Source organism: Triturus cristatus, chromosome 1_1, assembly GCF_964204655.1.
Source record: "Triturus cristatus chromosome 1_1, aTriCri1.1, whole genome shotgun sequence".
In the NCBI taxonomy this organism is placed as follows: Eukaryota; Metazoa; Chordata; class Amphibia; order Caudata; family Salamandridae; genus Triturus; species Triturus cristatus.
Window position 1 is genome coordinate 289,751,029 of NC_140579.1, and position 18,036 is coordinate 289,769,064.

Genomic DNA, 18,036 nt, shown 5'->3' on the forward strand with positions numbered 1-18,036 from the left:
AGATGTGAATAAACTCAAAACATGCATTTTCGAGGAAAAGTAGAAAGCATGTATTTCAAAAGCATAAAGTTGACAAACAGCATTAATGCAAAAGCACTCTCCTAACATAAGACCTACCTTACCTTTCACTGTCTGCGCCGTACGGTCGTATTGCTAGTCGAACGAACCCAATATACCAACCAAAGCAGATTCGACACACAAAAAAGCCAATAAGGTAAGAAAAGCGTATGAGACAATTTCAATACAAATCACTAACCTTCCATATAAGCATACTGCACATCTTGAAAAATCAGCAAAAACATTACACACATAGCTAAAAACAAAATATATTACACAGAGTACTAAGAAACACCCAAAAAAAAACACCCCTCAAACAACACAAACCTTACCTTTCACTGGCAACGCAGTCAGGTCGTACTACTAGCTATGGAACAAACCAAAATACCAATGAAAGCAGATCGGACACACAAAAAATCAAATATGATAAGAAAAACATATTTGATAGTCGAAAAACAAATTACAGTTTATCTATATAAGCATACTATATATATCGCAAAAACAGTGTAAAAAACGTAGAACTTCTAGGCAAAAACATACACAGCAGATAAAATAACACCAAAGATAACCCCAACCTTACCTTTCACTGTCTGCGTAGTCCGGTCGTACCGCTACCTATGAAACAAATCCAATATAAATCAGAGCAGATTCGACAGCAATAAAACAAACACAGTAATAAGAATAGCATATTCGACAGTAGGCAAAAAAATTCTATATTTTCTACATAAGCATACTGTTGACTTTGACAATACTAAAAAAACGTAAACATAAGTGAAAATAAACACAGTGACTACACAAACAGCAGTAATAAATCAACACAAAAAACTACCCATAGTATAACTAAGCCCTTACCTTACAGCGCCTACGCAGTCCAGTCATACCGCTATCTACAGAAAGTTACCCAAATGACCAACTTCGGAAAATTCGACATAAAAGAACATAAATAAACGATTAAAAAAAGCATATTCGACAGTATCATTAAATTAACTTACGTCTACATAAGCATACCATACATGTATTTTGTAACAAACACGTGGGAAAAACAACATATTTAAATTATATAACTTTATGCTGTTCTCTGCAGTATTCCTTCCAGCACACTTCTTGACCTCCTTAGGAGTGTTCCAAAATCCTATAAAGGGAAAAACACAAATTAAAAACAAATAATAGAGTAAATAAATTTGCAATCGTATACAAGGAATAGAAAAAGAACAACCAATATCGCTCACCTAATTTCAGCTAGCATCGACAACACGTATCGCAGGTAACGCAGAACCGACGCAAAAAAACTTAGACTTCTAGTTAAAAACAAACATAGATAGTAACTACACAAACAGCAGATAAAATAAGCACTAGAACAACCCCTCAATTATTACCAACCTTACCTTTCAATGTGTGCATAGTCCTGCCGTACCGCTACCTATGAGGCAAACCCAATATACCAATAAAAGCAAATTCAACACAAAAAAAAACAAATACAAGAATAAGGACAGCATAGTCGACAGTAGCAAATTTTCACATTTTATATATAAGCATACTGTACATTATGAGAATGCAGTTAAAAACGTAAATATATAAGTTAAAAACAAACACAGTAACTACACAAACACAAGTACTAAATAAACACAAAAAACCACCCCTTAAGCATTAATCACCCTTACCTGACAGTGCCTGTGCAGTCCAGTCATACCGCTTACTATGGAAAGTTAGCCAATCTACCAACTTGGTGAAATTAGACATAAAAGAACATAAATAAGAGAATAAGAACAGTATATTAGACAGTTCCATTAAATCAACGTACATCTACATAAGCATACCATACATCTGGTTTCTAACAAACATGTAGTAAAAAAACAACATATGTAAATTATATACCTTTATGCTGTTCTCTGTAGTATTCCTTCCAGCTCCCTTTTTGACCTCCTTAGGGCTGTACGAGAATCCTATAAGCAGAAAAACACAAATTACAGACAGACATTAGAGTAAATAAATTGCAATTGTATCAAAGCAATAAAAAATAACAACCAATATAGCTTACCTTATTTTAGCGACCAGCGACAAAACGTTTCTAAGGTAACCCACAATCCATGCGGTTGTTTTCTCCATACATCTCCGTGGCTCCGTCTGCAAACAAACCAAAAGAGAGCATTAATATCCCAACCATCATCACTTACCTTGTTTGTGCAGGCACCGGGGAATATATACCGCAGAAAACTCACAGTCCACACTACTCTCTCCTCCATACACGCTAAGGGCATCGCCTGCAAAACAAACAAAAAGAGAGCATTATTATAACAACCGCCATCACTTACCTTACTTGAGGCAGCATATAAATATCAATGTATATCTACCACCGAAACTCGCAATCCACATACCTCTCTCCTGTGAAAACGTACAGGGCCCCAACCAAAAGACAACATTATTGTGAGAGCCGCAATCACTTTCCTTACTTGATCCAGCATCTAAGCGTCAGGGATACAAGCCACAGGACACTCACAAACCACGCCACTCTCTCCTCGCCACTCTCTCCTCCATACATATCTGGGATAACGTCGGCAAAAAAACGAAAAGAGAATAAGATAACAACAGAATGACTTACCTTACTTGCGCAGCCATCGGGGTATACATACCACAGAACAGTCACCATCTAAGCCTCGCCTACCGGGTCTCCGCCTGCATGAAAAACAAAAGAGAGAATTAGATCACAACCGCCATGACTTACCTTACTTGCGCATCCATCGGGGTATACGTACCGCAGGACAGTCACCATCTAAGCCTCGCCTACCACGCCGCTCTCTCCTCCATACACGTCCGGGATTCCGCCTGCATGAAAAACAAATGAGACAATTAGATCACAACCGCCATGACTTACCTTACTTCCGCAGCCATCAAGGTATATGTACCGCAGGACAGTCGCCATCTAAGCCTCGCCTACCATGCCGCTCTCTCCTCCATACACGGACGGGGTTCCGCCTGCATGAAAAACACAAGAGAGAATTAGATCACAACCGCCATGACTTACCTTACTTGCGCAGCCATCGGGGTATACGTACCGCAGGACAGTCGCCATCTAAGCCTCGCCTACCACGCTGCTCTCTCCTCCATACACGTCCGGGGTTCCGCCTGCATGAAAAACAAAAGAGAGAATTACATCACAACCGCCATTACTTACTTTACTTACCACAGAAAACTCACAAACCACGTAGCTTTCTCCTCCGGGCCCCCGACTGCAAAAAAAAAAAGCATTAGAAACCGACGCAACATACATTCCACGGAATGGCGGCCATCAACATCGCAACGTCATATTATGCTGCTTCGTATTAACTCCCGAAAAAAAGCATTCACAAACAAAGAGATAATCAAAACAAAACATATATTTACCTATACGAGAAAGCGCTCCTCTGTCAAACCCCAAAACACGGCCAAAACGATAACAAATGCTTTTACGACAAAAGTAAAGCAAACGAGTCTGTCCAAATGGGACGGCTCGAAAAGCAAAGTAAAAACGTCACAGACACCTCTGTTCCAATGGCTGGACACCGTTTAGCATAAACGGTGATGCCAGCCAATGGAACAGAAGGGCGGGGCTTAAAGCCCCTTACTGAAAATACCCTGTCAACACTAAATCTCGCCAGCGAGACTGCGCATGCGCACAGCCTACGCCAGCCGAGACCTAAAAAGGGCCATAAAATCTGTGCCATTACACCAGCAAGCCACAGGGAACAAGTCACTTTACTGTGAAATTGGACCTCAGAGCTCTAAACAGGCACATTCTCTCGGGTGTCATCCCTTTGCTACAACAAGGCGACTCCTTGAACACACACAAGCCACCATACACCTACTTCACCAACTGGGTTTTACAATCAATGCAGTCAAATCCCACCTTCAAGGAATAGCTTACCCCTGTGCCGCCCAGATTTAATCCTTCCAGGCACTTATTCTCCAGTTGGAGCCTTGTCAGCAGATAACTGTGAGAACAATTATGTGCCTCCTCTCCACCATGGATTCGTGCATAGCCATAGTACCTCGTGCCAGACTCAATATGCGTCCGCTGTAAGAGTGCTTATCGCATCAATGGAGTCAAGCTGAGGGTCAATTGGAAGATCTAGTTTTGAAGCTTGCCACTCTCTGCAGTGGTGGAATCCCAACAATCTCCTAAAAGGACGGCCTTTCCATGGACCCAGTTAAGCAGTTACGCAGAGAACCATATCAATGGATGCCTCCCTCATTTGGAATTGGGCTCTCTGATTCAACATCCACCTGTTAATGCAGTTTCTCCTGGGAGTGGACACCGACTTTGCAGATCTGCTCAGCGGGAGGCGCCGACAAGTCAACGAGGGGGAGCTCAACCTGTAAGTCCTCCTCCCATTCTTTCAGTGTTGGGGCCACCCAGAAATGGACCTTTTGCCACAGCAGAAAACTACAAATGCCCAAACTTCGCCACCAGGTTTCCGTGGTTCAGGGGCAACACACTATGGATAAGTTAGTCTAAGATATTTGCTTACGCCTTTCCACCTCTCCCACTGCTTCTGTTTGGGGTTTGCAAACTTTGGCAGACATCTCTTACCCTCATCCTAGTGGCTCCCACATGGGTGGGACAACTATGGCTCACCACACTCCCAGAACTATCCGTAGTTTCCCAAGACCTAGGGCATGTTATGCTGCAAAGGGGAAAAGATTTGTTCACTTTTGTCATTCCACACACATTGATCCTCTAGAGTCCAAAGTTCAGGATATTGTCTGTTATTTATTTCATTTACATACCTTTGAGTTAGTCTTTACATCTATAAGGCTACACCCATTAGAAGTAGCAGCAAATCTCCAAAATAGACAACAAATTTCTCTGTTCAGTATTCCAGTTATTAAAGCCTTCCTAGGGGGCCTAAAAAGAGTTGTTCTACCTAGGCATGTCAGTGAGCTTTAGGCACTAACTTTAGAAGAATCCTTTTTTCAACTATATAAAGATAGAGTGGAACTGCATACCAATCCTAAATTTCTTCCAAAGGGGGTATCTCAATTCGACCTCAATCAATTTATCGAGTTGCCAGTATTTTTCCCCAACCTGACACAGTTGCTGCACTCACTTTAGATGTTAAAAAAAGCCTTCATATAACATATTGATAGAACTTAATCATTTAGAAAAATACAACAACTCTTTGTTGCCTTTTCAGAGCCACACAAACGAAGAGCCATTTGTAAATCAGGCATTCCATGTTGGATTGTCAAGTGCATTCAACCCTGTTATGCTAAAGCTAAAAGAACTCTACCTATCCCTCCAAGAGCTCACTCTACTCCTAAAGAAAGGAGCTTCAATGGCCTTCTTAGGAAACATACCTATGGCTGACATTTGTAGAGCAGCTACATGGTCTACACCACATACGTTCACCAAAAAATTCTGTGCAGATGTCATGGCTGTTCAGCAAGCTAATGTTGCCAAGCAGTTCTACGTACACTATTGCAAACAACTGCAACCTCCATAGGTTAGCTACTGCTTATAGAGGAGATCTGATTTACAGTCTATGCTAAGCATGTGCATCTACAGCCACACATGCCTCGAATGGAAAATGCTACATAGCCAGTAAGCTTCTGTTTGCGGCATGTAGTGCTGTAGATTCACATGCACCCACCCTCCTTCCCTTTGCAAATTAGTTACCACACCAACTCAATGGTTGTTACTTTTCAATGTTTTACAACTTCTATTTCGGTCTTAAACCATTGATGCATAATGATAGGACTCACTATTTGGGGAGGACGCCTACAGCACACCCCTACCTATTATTAAATGTGTTTCTTACATTGCAAAAAGCATTTCTGTAGTCCCAGCACCGCACTCATGTATCATGTTGTGTGTACCATACCATAAAGTGATGATCCCTCTGAAAACCACCTCCTGACATACCATCTTATTTAATTGTCAGAAACTTTCTTCTGAAGAGAGGATAAACTTCCACAGGAATTTTATTTAATGCCTAAAAGAGCCCTTTTAGAGCCACATTTCTATAACCTTTTTAAATATCTTCCACAATGTACATAATCTGTAACTCAGCTCCACACTTTTCAGAGTTTAATATACGTTCTTCAGGAATATTTATTAATCATGTCATCTAGAAAAACAACCTAATATAAGATTCAGCTAACTTAATCTAACATGTATTTTAATTGCAAAGGCATTGTCAATGCATTTAACCTGTCATAAAGGGGAGAGCTAAGGTGAGTGAATTTTGATTGGAAAGTAGGTAACAGCATTAGATGTATGTAAAAACAACATTATTTATAACAATATGGGGACATAAAGACGTACTTTCCCTCCGATGGAAAGTATTTGGCATGGGTCTGATCAACCTTCATAAGAGTTTTAGCTCAGGGAACCTTTTCTACTCAAAAATGCCCTGAACATGTTCAGTGGTGTTCTGAGGTAGAAGTGCTCCTCAGGAGTGTCGAAATAACCTTATCAGGTTGTAAACCAAATGTTGATGGACAAAGTCACTTTCAGTGCACCAGACCTCAAAACTTCTTGCCCTGTAGGTGCAAAATGCCTCTGATGTTGAAAGAGCTACCACATAAAATGCTATTCAAGTTCAGGGAAAACCAAAAATGGTGCTGTTGAATCTCGGTTAGCAGATCAAAAAGCGCATGTCGAGTTGTGCGCGTTGTATTAACAATCTGTTCCTTTATTTTCCGTACTTTAAAACATCTAGCCAACATGTGTTTCATCTGACATCATAGCCTCAGGGCTAGAAAACATGTACTCTATATGTGTTCCTTGATTGTGGTCACAGAGACGAATCAGGTTTTTGTTGGTCCTCCGAACGTATGCCCCCCACACACACACACACATCCTAGTTTTAGTTGTTTTAAAAGAAAGTGAAGTGGGTGACATCATATGAGTCTCCATGCATTGCTTGAGTGTGAGGTGCATTGAATGTTGGCAGTTGTAGAATGCTCCCTTCAATAGGGTTTCCCCAGTGTCAGTTATTCCAGGTGGGAGACCAAGAGGCTAAGCTGGTAACATCATAGAACCTAGTAATGTTTACTATTACTAGAATACTCAAACCTTGTATTTAACATGCAACTGTGAATAAAAACCCCATATTTTGTGGCTGTAAATGACGAGAATTTTCTTTTGCAAAGATAAGAGAATACTTCTGTCAGCTTTTTGTAATAGTGTGTGTGTTTCTCAAGCCTCCTTCCTCAGAAATCTCTTCTGAAGTAGTTCTCTAATAGAACTTCTGAATATAGTTATTAAAAAGTGAGTGTGTGTCAGGGTATGCATTTGGCTTTATTGGAGGTTATATACTGTTTTCCTTAAGTCTGCTACTATGGGATCCATTACGATGGCCTGAAGTCCGCACGATACCGCTATTATGATGCGACCTCACATGGTGCGCTCGCATGCTCCAATTTCCCTATGGGAGCTTGTGTTGCGCCCTTAAACTGGCCGTTAACACAAGCTCCCATAGAGAAATGGGAGATTGTGTTAATCTCTGCACCCTTGCCTGCCACAAGGTGCAGGGATTAACAGGGGGACACCACAGGTGTTCGATCTGTAATTACCAAAGTGGTCTGTTTCTTCTGCTTTGATGCTTTTTATTATTTCATTAAAGCTTGTATTACAGTGCTATGATAGTTAAAAAAATACCTTCTTCCCAAAGTATAGGATGTAGGTCCTTGTTACAAAGAAGAAAGGCCTTTACCAACCAGTATAGCCCAAGGTAGAAGGGCTGTGTAGTTCAGGACATTGCAGCCACTGAGGGTAGAACGTTCTAAAGTAAACAGGGTGAAACAGAATGACAAGCATTGGAACAGTGGAGTAAGTGGCCTATACCACCCATTATTGGCATTAAGCTGCTTCATTGTCTTCAGTGGGGCTCGCTACATTCCAGGGTTGTAATAATCCTAAATAACCAGTAATCGCTTTCCAAACCCCCCTAATGATCATGACAAAATCTTATGTTTTCGTTTTATATTGCATAGACAGTAACCTCTTTAAGGAATCTATGTAGGTGTTCATAAGTATAGACTCAGACTTCATTAACTAGCTAATATGAGTGTTTACCACTTCCAGACATGTAGATGAAGTACAAAATACTGTTTTCACTTGTGGTTTCCTGGTTCCTTTACTAAACTTCACTCTGAAAGTTAGTTGTTTTTGAGACTAACATTAATTCCAGATGCAGCATTAGTTGATATATGTTGATTATATACATACATATACATATTATCATTGATATCATTTGAGATGTCATCAGTGATGTCACTGACCATGACATGAATGATGTAATATGTGACGTCTTCAGCAGTGCATTGGGGGGGCGCGACTTATATTTAGCTGAACTAACTTTAACTGTGGAATTTCTATGGTTTTGTAAGAGTAAAATGTCCAGCTAACTATAACGTCCCTGAAACCTATGTTTTTTTCAGTGAATTTCTAAGGTTTTTTTAAATGCTAATTTCTAACTATAACGTACCTGAAACCTATGGTTTTTTCAGTGAATATATATATGTGTGTGTGTGTGTGCGTATATATAGATAATCTTTCTTCCAAATTTGAAGTTTCTACCATATGCAGATATTATAATTTCCTCGTACAAATGTCTCAGAAAGCTAAGTCATGTGCCATATGCGCCATAAGTCTGAATTTCCTTCTCCACTACCTCATGATGTTGATGTGTTATCACTTACAATCTGACATTATAACATTGATTCCTGTCTTTGAGTGGCTACATATTCATTTATTGGTCCTGATTCTCAAAGGTAAACTGAAATCTAACTTTAGACCTGAAGTCTGAGTTTAAACCTTAAGACTTGCGGTCTAAACTTAGACTTCAGGCCTAAACTGAGACTTTAGGTCTAAAGTTAAGCTGTAGGTCTAAAGGTAGGGTTTGGACTAAAGTTACACTTTAGCTCTAAAGTTAGGCTTAGGGTCCAAAGTTAGGCTTTAGGTCTATAGTTAGGCTTTAGGTCTAAAGTTAGGCTTTAGGTCTAAAGTTAGACTTCAGGTCTAAGTTTAGCTTGGTGAATCAGGCCCAGAATCTCCAAGTGCCTGTGACACTACAAAAAAAGAGTATGCATGGATTTCAAACCTCCTGACATCCTCTCATGCTACAACTTTATTGTTCTGCTGCAGAATCAATACAATGTGTCACATAATGATTTGGACATTGTTTTAATTTGAGATGTGCTGCGGTGGTCAGCCGATACTGGGTACAGGTGTGGCTTTTGACTGTGTTCTGTCCCACTTCACCCTAACTTTGTACCTGCTGGATAGGCAACAGTGCCCAAAAATCACAAGTCTCTGGGCATAAAATTTGACCACGCTTTCTACGTTTGCCCACATCCTACTGGACATGATCTTTGATCATGATCAGTGACATCTGGGTAGATGGCATTGACATTGACTACATTCTCCCCTCTCATCATCAGCCCCTCTACCCCCATGGACCACACCTTGCACCAAATCCCCAACCTCGCCTCCTACATCATGTCCTTCTCCTGTCTCACTGGGATCTGTTTTCTTAATGTAATTTTCTGTCATGAACGGCACTCACTAAGCCTGTGGCCTAACCCACACAAACCCTCTGAGCCATGACATAAGAAACTCAGACGTGGTGATGGTGCTTATTCACCAAACAAAACCAAAGTTATGAGTAGGGGTGGGCGAAATTTGCGAAATTCACTTTTGCAAACTATCGCGAAAATGTAAAAAATCTCCGCAAACACGCGGAAATATCGCAAAGACGCAGAAGTTTTTTTCCCGCCAGTTCGCTGTATTTTCTGCGTGGTCGCGGCTCGCCAACTTACCCATGCGGTTGCTCACGGGCGCGGCCATCTTGTTTTCACTTGTCTGGCGGTGCATGATCGCGAGAAGACGTGATTGCGTGACAAATGACGTGATCGCGCGACGAATGACGTCAATGCGGGCGCGAACTGTCGCGAGACAGCGCAAATGGCTACCAACAATCCAACATCTCGTGGAGAACACGACCGGATAGGGAAAACTTGTCGGCGAACGCAGGGATTCAGGTAAGGCGAACGCGACAATGTATTTTTTTACAGCGCGAGCAAGAAAAAATTTCCGGTACGATGCGGATTGCGGAAATTTTGACATTTTCGCGCTCTCCGCGGAACGCGAAAATGTCAAATTATCGTAATTTCAGCGAGCAGAACGGAATTTTCGCCCAGGCCTAGTTATGAGATTTCAAAAACGTACTTTTCCTATTACCTATTGGCATTAACCACAGCTACAGTCCATATCGATCACAGTGCAGTGTGGGATTTAACAGCAGTAACTAAATACACAAGTCATACCAAGCATTTTATTGGTGACATTGGAAAAGTAAGATATGTCTGCTGTTTTTAGAGAGGAAGGGACTTAAGAAGAATGATGAAAGAACAGAAGGAAAGAACAGGGAAATGCAAACTATCAGGGAGCGATGAAGTGTTGGGTGGAAGAAATCTGCAAGTTCAATTAGCTTCAAGCAAGGAATGCTGCATTAAAACATACTAATCAAGATATGTTTATGGACAGATCTTAATTGATGAAGCAATATATTTTCTTTTTAGTTGAAATACTGCTTTCCTGGAACGTTGACAAATTATCAATTCATTGGGTGCTATTCCTTGTAAATACCTGCACGCATAAAATACTACTGGTGTGTTTTGAAATGCTTCACACTGTTTGGATGAATGCAGTTCCCCATGCTTAGTTGTCGTACCGTTTCATGCTTAAACCATGTGCTAATACTGTGCTCTGTAATCCTTTTGGAATTAATGTATGCCTCATCTAAAACCTTTTTTTATCCTTTTTTTTCTGTTAGGTATTATTTTGCTTGTTTTCCTCGTAATACTGGCTTTCTTCATCCTTTGCTACTGTTACAATAAGAAGAAGCAAAGGTAAATTGAATTTCACACTTCTAAATGTGTTTTTCACTTTGTGTTTCCATCTTCTTGGTATTTCCCCTGAACCGATCATAGTTAGTTCTTAGAGAACTATAACAACTTTGGTTGTCTTTCGCAAGAACCTTGTATTATGTTTATATAGGAAATATTATACATTTGCTGCCTATCTTTTGATTATTAATAGATATCCTTAGTAACCAAATTTTACAGAATGCACATGGATGATCAAGAAGTTAAGTATGTAGGTCAACAGACCTAATGATCTAACTGTATTCCCCATATGAACTCTGAAAAAGCAATACAAATGTTTGTGTTACCGCCCAGTACGGGCACAGCAAAAATGGTATTTCAAATTCAGCTTGGTCAGCAGTCGGCACACAATTATTTTGTGTGTGTGTTGAGTATCCTGGAAAAGGGGAAAGAATTGAGGATCTCCTTCGCTTCCGGTGCCATCTCAGTCCCACATTGATGCCATGAGGATACTCGAAAGAGGATCTAGGCCATCAAGACAATCTCATACTCCCAGGTTCATTAAAGTTCTAGAACAAGCGTTTTCTAGTTAATTCCTTAGTAAGTATTATATAGACTCGATCCTTTATTGAACTTTCCAGAGATATCCTCATTTTGAGGACTTACAAATCCATCCAGTTGGCATGTTGTTTTTATCTTGGTGTACCCTTTTATTCAGAACTGCTTAGAAGATTTTAGTTTTCAGTCAAGGGTTTGGGGGGGTGCCAAACTGCCAGCAAGTCAGTGCTTGTTTTCTTTTTGCATTCTAGTAGATACACAGTGTGTTTAATGATCTCCAAGTAGAAAATTGTTTGTCACCGGTGTGGGGCAGCTAGTGTTTGCGTCTCTCTCTCGACGGGTGTGTCTGGGTTCCTGCGAGTTTCAAGCAGAAAGTACCAAGTAAGTTTGGGGGTGCTTGAAATACTGCTTGTAGTATATCAGGTCATGTTCCATTCCACCGCATGCAGGTGCATCCCATGGCTTATCAACCAAATGACTCCCAGAGGAGCATAACATTAAAATCCTCAAACCTACTTCCTTCTCTCTGCTGCCAACTTGTGATCATTTTGGCTACAAACTGCATCGCAATCTTACTTTTACGTGTGCTAAATGAAGGACAAAGATCTTACACTGCTTAGAAGCTGAACAAAATTGTAGAATATCTAAATAAGCTAATGTTTGACATCCTAAAACTCATACCTCAATTCTCAGAAACTACTAGAGGATGGTTGAGCCTGATGAGGACCTCTCTCAGCACTCAGAAGAATGTAGTTTCTGTAGAGACAATAAGTTGAATTTAGAACTAACAGTATCTCATTAATCCTGGCTTTTAATGACCAAGAACCATAAGTAACTCTTTCAGGACATTTCAAGAGATGTATTTCTATTATGTGCCATACCCACTATTGAAATAGTGATTTCAATCTCCTCTCAAGCACATATGTATACAGGCATTACCTTTCAGATTTAAATCCATATAAAACCATCTGGTTTCTAAGACGAGAGTGGCTGACTCTTTGAAATGTTCTCCTTGCCTAAATGTGAATGCACAACCTGTTTATCTTCAGGTTATTGTGGGGAACTTGACTGCATTGTGCCAGGCACCCTATCCATACACAGTTATCCATGGTTTTAGTTCAGTTGTTTTCCACAAGCATCAGAAGGACCAGACAGGGTTGCCCTATATTAGCTCAAAGGCTCTCCTGTGTACTTATTATGAAGGACCTTAATACATTATGGTTCTAAATAGGAAGAAGGGTCATTGAGTGCTACTCTATCAACTGATTACACTATGCTTAAACTTCTCTATGGCTATACTTAACATAATCAGTGATTACTCCCAGGTTTGTGTAGAAACCTTAAGAAAGAGTAATATCAGAATTTCCTTCCTCAGTTCTTCTGAACTCATGACTTGCTTGACCAGCAAACATCCAGGTGTCCAAATCCTACAAATGTCCAGCCTTTTCCTTAACCAACCCCATTGGAGACAATTAAGATAATATTCACTTTATTCTGCCACAAAGCCTCAAACTAGGAATTGGTTACTGCTAAATCTAAATAATTTTTTCACACTTCATGCTGTAAAAATTATTTGGGCTGAACCGATCACGTACATCCTGAGTTTGCACTCCTCCTCTTGACTATATATTATTTGAAGGAGCTTATTCCATCCGTGTCTGCAGTACAGATCCAAGAATTGAACTCAGAGTGTAAAAAGAGCTAAAGTAGCAGGAGCACATTTCTTTACCTTCTCCAGAATTGGATCTTTTGTAGATTCCCATGCTTTATATCCCCGTCGTCGAGCTGGTAGTCCCAGAGTAACCTCTCAATAGCAGTACCATGTTAATATACCTCTAAGCCTAAAACACATACTGTTTATTAGTCCTGTTACATCAGTTAAAATAACCAAAATTCGCAATCAGAAATAATCAGCCTCATGACCACACCCTTAAAGACCATGCTAGATTTCTACCTCCCGTCATGTGTAAAGGGAGTCCTCGGAGCGCTGCTCTTTTAGTGACAGATAAATAACTTTTTCTCTCAACCTAAATCTGATATTCAATGAAGATTTATTCTTATTTCTCTGGGATTCAGGTCTAAAGACAGATAATGTCTGACACATCTACAAAAATGTATTTTCAGACCTTATAGAACCATTTACAAGAAAAGGCTACACTCTGAAGACACTCATAAAGAGTTTGTTTATTGTCTATACCCTTATTTCATTAGGTTAAAGAAAGCAGAATATGCTATATTTTCTCAACTAAAACCTTAAATGTTAGAAAAGGAAGACGTCTAATTTGGCTCAAAAAGGTTAGCATCTCCATCACTGACACTGAAGCACAAAACTCCTTAGGCTTCCACCGATGACTTGTCAACGATGAGACTGCCGTTGTAAAGCTCATCAACAACATTATCATTGACAGAGGCGTCATTGACAGTCTTCATCGTCACCTAAAATCAGGCAAAAATGACAGTGGTTTTATCCTCTACAAAGATGACTGCTACCTCATTGGTGACAACGCTGCCTTCTATTGTACCTTAATGACGATTGCAATATACTCTCTTGTCAAATCGACGATTCCACCATTTAATTCCCCCACAAATCAGTGAAGCTTTTACAACCGTTGAGGATTCCAACATCTACCATTGATGATAAAAATGTGTTTGTTTCCAAAGCCATAAAATCTTCTAATAACTGACAAAATTGTGTTTCCTCTGGCAACACAATTTTGATGCCAGAGGAAAAACCTGGTCTGCACCTGGAACAGACACCGTCTGGCAAAGTGTCACCAAATCTTCCACAACACTGGTTTGAGTCTGAAAGATTGGAAGATGAAGGTATGTTTTGTTCAGTTTGCAGCCCTACCCAACTTAAAGTAGTGTCATCCCACACCAGAACGAATTTCAGCAGAGCGTCTGCCCATCGTGCTACCGGAGGCACAGAGTTCTGAGAGTAGTGGACTTGGAATAAGGCCGGGTCGTTAGACTTGCTGTTTCCTCATCCTGAAAAAGACCTCATGCATATGTTGGACCTTTGACCCCTGAATGCCTTCTTAGGAAAGAGCAAATTCTGAATGTTGACATTGGCTCAGATCCTGTCTGCTCTTACTCCTGGATACTCAACAGTGTCCTTGGACCTGCAGTATGCGTATTTCTTATACACGTTTGGCGGTCCCTGAGGTGTTTCTTGTGGTACAAGGTGGGACAAGAACATTTTCTGTTTGCTGTGTTACCATTCGGCCTCACAAGCACGCCTCGGAGGTTCACGAAAGTGGTTGTTGACCATCTTCACATGTCAGGGTATCCTGTTTTCCCCTACCTAAAGGAGTGGCTGCTGAAGGAATGCTTGCTGCAGTCATTTGCGGACCACCTATAGATAAATGCAAAACATTTGACATTGTTGGGTTTCACGATAAACCAGACTAATTCCTCCTGGTTCCCTCAGAAAACCTTCCATTCACTGGGTCATTCCATGACACAGTAGAGTTCAGGGCTTGTCCTCCAGAGCATATAAACTGGGCAGAGATCATGAGTGGCAGTGACATCCCCCAATAGCGCAATTTGTCTTCCGTCAGTGGGGAGAACTCTGGCTAGATCTTTTTGCCATAGTTGAGAATGCACAGTCTCTCAGCAGTTCTGTGCTTTGGCATTTCCCCAAGAATTCTTGTTAGGAGACGCAATCTGACTGGAATAAACACGGGAAACATGTACACCTTCCCCATTGCCATTCCGGTCCTGAGTGCTCAAGAAGATCAAGAACAACTGGGACCCAATTCATTTTGGTGGATCCAGGTTGGGCCGAGAGAGTGTGGTACCAGACTCTCCTGAGCATGAGCATCTGTCCTCCGATCAGGATACCACTTTCATAGGACCTTGTTTCCCAGCAGCAATGCAAAGTCCTCCACCCAAACCTGTGCAACTTACACCTCCATGCGTGGACATTGAGTTAACTGCTTTTTACCTGCCACCTGAGATGGTAGATGTCATCACCGCCAGACACTCCTTCATGAAATCCATCTATGCATACTGCTTGCACACTTTGTGCCCTGGTGCAGTGCCTGAGTCACACACACCTTACAAGCAAAGATGTCAGACATACTTTTGTTTTGTCTTTAGCTCAGCAAGACCTTGCAATGGGCACTGTAAAAGGTTATTTGTCAGCCCTTTCAGTCTTTCTATATTTGCCTGACTAGCTATCCGACTAGCTATCCTTGTGATGAGATTAATTAAAAGTTAAAAACATATGTTTTCCCCAAACCATCTGTAATGCTACAATGGGACCTTAACTTGGTCTTGACATTCCTCATGTGAATGCCTTTCAGGCCTTTACATAGCTGTTTGCTGCGTCTACTGGCCTAAAAGATTGTTTTCTGCATTGCAATTGCGTAAGCTCATCACATGAGTGAACTGCAGACACTGTTGGTGCAACCTCCCTTCACCACATTTTTCACAGAAAAATTGGTGCTGAGGACTCCGGCAGCTTTCTTACCAAAAGTAAAGTTGTGACCACTTTCAATGTTGGGCGATCCATAACACTACCAGTGTTCTTTTCTCCCTCTCATTCCTCAAAAGAGGAGGAGGGTGTCCATCGATTGGACCACAAAAGAGCTTTAGGAGTTAACAATCTGCTTTTTGTGGGGTTTTTGGAGCAAATAAAGGGAAGACTGCACAGAAGAGAGGACCCTGTCAAGGTGGATAGTCCTCTTCATTAAGACCTGCTATGCACGGGCCAAGAAGCTTTCTTACCAAAAGTAAATTTGTGACTACTTTCAATGTTGGGCAATCCATAACACTACCAGTGTTCTTTGCTCCCTCTCACTCCTCAAAAGCGAAGGAGGGTGTCCATCGATTGGACCACAAAAGAGCTTTTGGAGTTAACAATCTGCTTTTTTGGAGCAAATAAAGGGAAGACTGTGCAGAAGAGAGGACCCTGTCAAATTGAATAGTCCTCTTCATTAAGACCTGCTATGCATGGGCCAAGAAGCATTGCGAAAGGTCTGAGAGCCCACACCCCACCGAATAAGACCGGATTCAAACTACACTGCACCTACAGGAAGCAGATGTCGTCACATGCAGGTGAAAGGTGTGCCTTTGCTGTCTGTGCTCCAGCAATGACTCAAAGTTTTGTGGCAATTCTCCATAATGCACCTGTTAGATCTGGGAGTCCCTAGTTGGCAGGGTAGGTACCACTGTCCAAGTAGGGACCCTTGCTTCTAGTCAGGGAAAGGGGGATACACTGTTAAGATAACCCCTGCTCACCCTCTAGGTAGCTTGGCCTGAGCAGTCTAGGCTATCAAAGGCAATGTGTAAAGTATTTGTACCAACACTCACAGTAACACAGTGAAAACACCACAGATTTACTCCACACCAGTTTTAGAAAAATAAGGTATCTTTACTAAAAACTTCACAAGACCAAATACTACAGACAAACCAACAAACAATTAAAAAGGTTACTTCAAAGATAGTTCAAGAGTTTGCAGAAAGTACTCCAGGATGTAAAAATCAGTGTCCTGCACAATGCGACTCTCAATGCACAAAATGCGACACTCTCGTGCCCAACAGTACCTGTAGTTGCGATAAGGTTCCCAAAAGCTATAACAAGGAAGATGGCAAAGGCGATGCGATACTCCTGAGATCTTGGGGAGGCTTTGCAGCAGCCCTGCTTCACGCAGCAGAGGTGGATGCGCTGGCTCCGATCTGTAGGGGGAGGATGCGATGACTTTGGCTTTCGTTGCATAGGTTTCTTAGGGGGAAGCTTCACGCACAGGTACGATGCGACGATCTTCGATGCAGCGTGATGCGCGGCGCAGCGCTGACTTCTGGCGCTGCAACCTTCGATGCGTCGCGGTGCGCGGCGCGGCGTTGACTTCTGGCGCTGCAACCCTCGATGCGTCACGGGACAGGACTCTGCGTCGACACACGCAGCGACTGGATTCTTTCACGCACCGGCAGTGTTGCGGCCCGCAAACTGGTTCTGCGACGACCCTCGCAGCGTCAGGAATCTTCTCGCACCGGACGATGCTCGATGCACTCGGCGATGCGGGGACTCCGGGTGCTGCGATGACGCCGCGATGAAATTCTCCTCGCACTCTCGTTCTTGCGACACGCAATCGGATGATGCGTTGGGTACCAGTTACTCTTTTTCACGCTTCTGCTTCCCAGCTCCCAAAACACAGCAAAACGACCTCCTGAGGCCCCAAGACTGGGCAAGCACTCCAAGGCAGGTCAGAACTCTTTCAGCAGAATTCCAGGGGAGCTGGTGGTGAAGTCCTTTTGTTCCTGGGACTTCTTAACAGGGAGCCAGCTCTTCTCAGGCCCTTGGAGATCAGAATCAAAAGAAGGGGACACAGCAAAGTCCTTCCCCTCCCCTTGGCAGCAAAGCAAAACAGCAAGCAGGCAGTCTTCTCCTCTTCAGTTCTTTTCAGCTTTCTCCTTGGCAGAGGTTTCTTCTTAGTTCCAAAGTGATCTAAAGTTTAGGTGTCTGGGGTCCTCTTCTTATACCCCTCCAAGTCTTTGTCTCTCTTTGTTTCAGTGGGGGATTCCCCTGCTCAAACCAGTTCCTGGGTG

General features: G+C 41.8%; 1 pseudogene across 1 annotated transcript in view; it reads left to right on the forward strand.

Annotated features, from left to right (window-relative positions):
- The window catches only part of LOC146870136 (complement component receptor 1-like protein), a 796,036-nt pseudogene that overhangs the window by 662,313 nt on the left and 115,687 nt on the right, over window positions 1-18,036 (forward strand). The window contains exon 11 of the transcript XR_014978076.1: window positions 10,875-10,950. The product of XR_014978076.1 is annotated as a complement component receptor 1-like protein (transcript). The remainder of the gene's footprint in view (window positions 1-10,874; window positions 10,951-18,036) is intronic.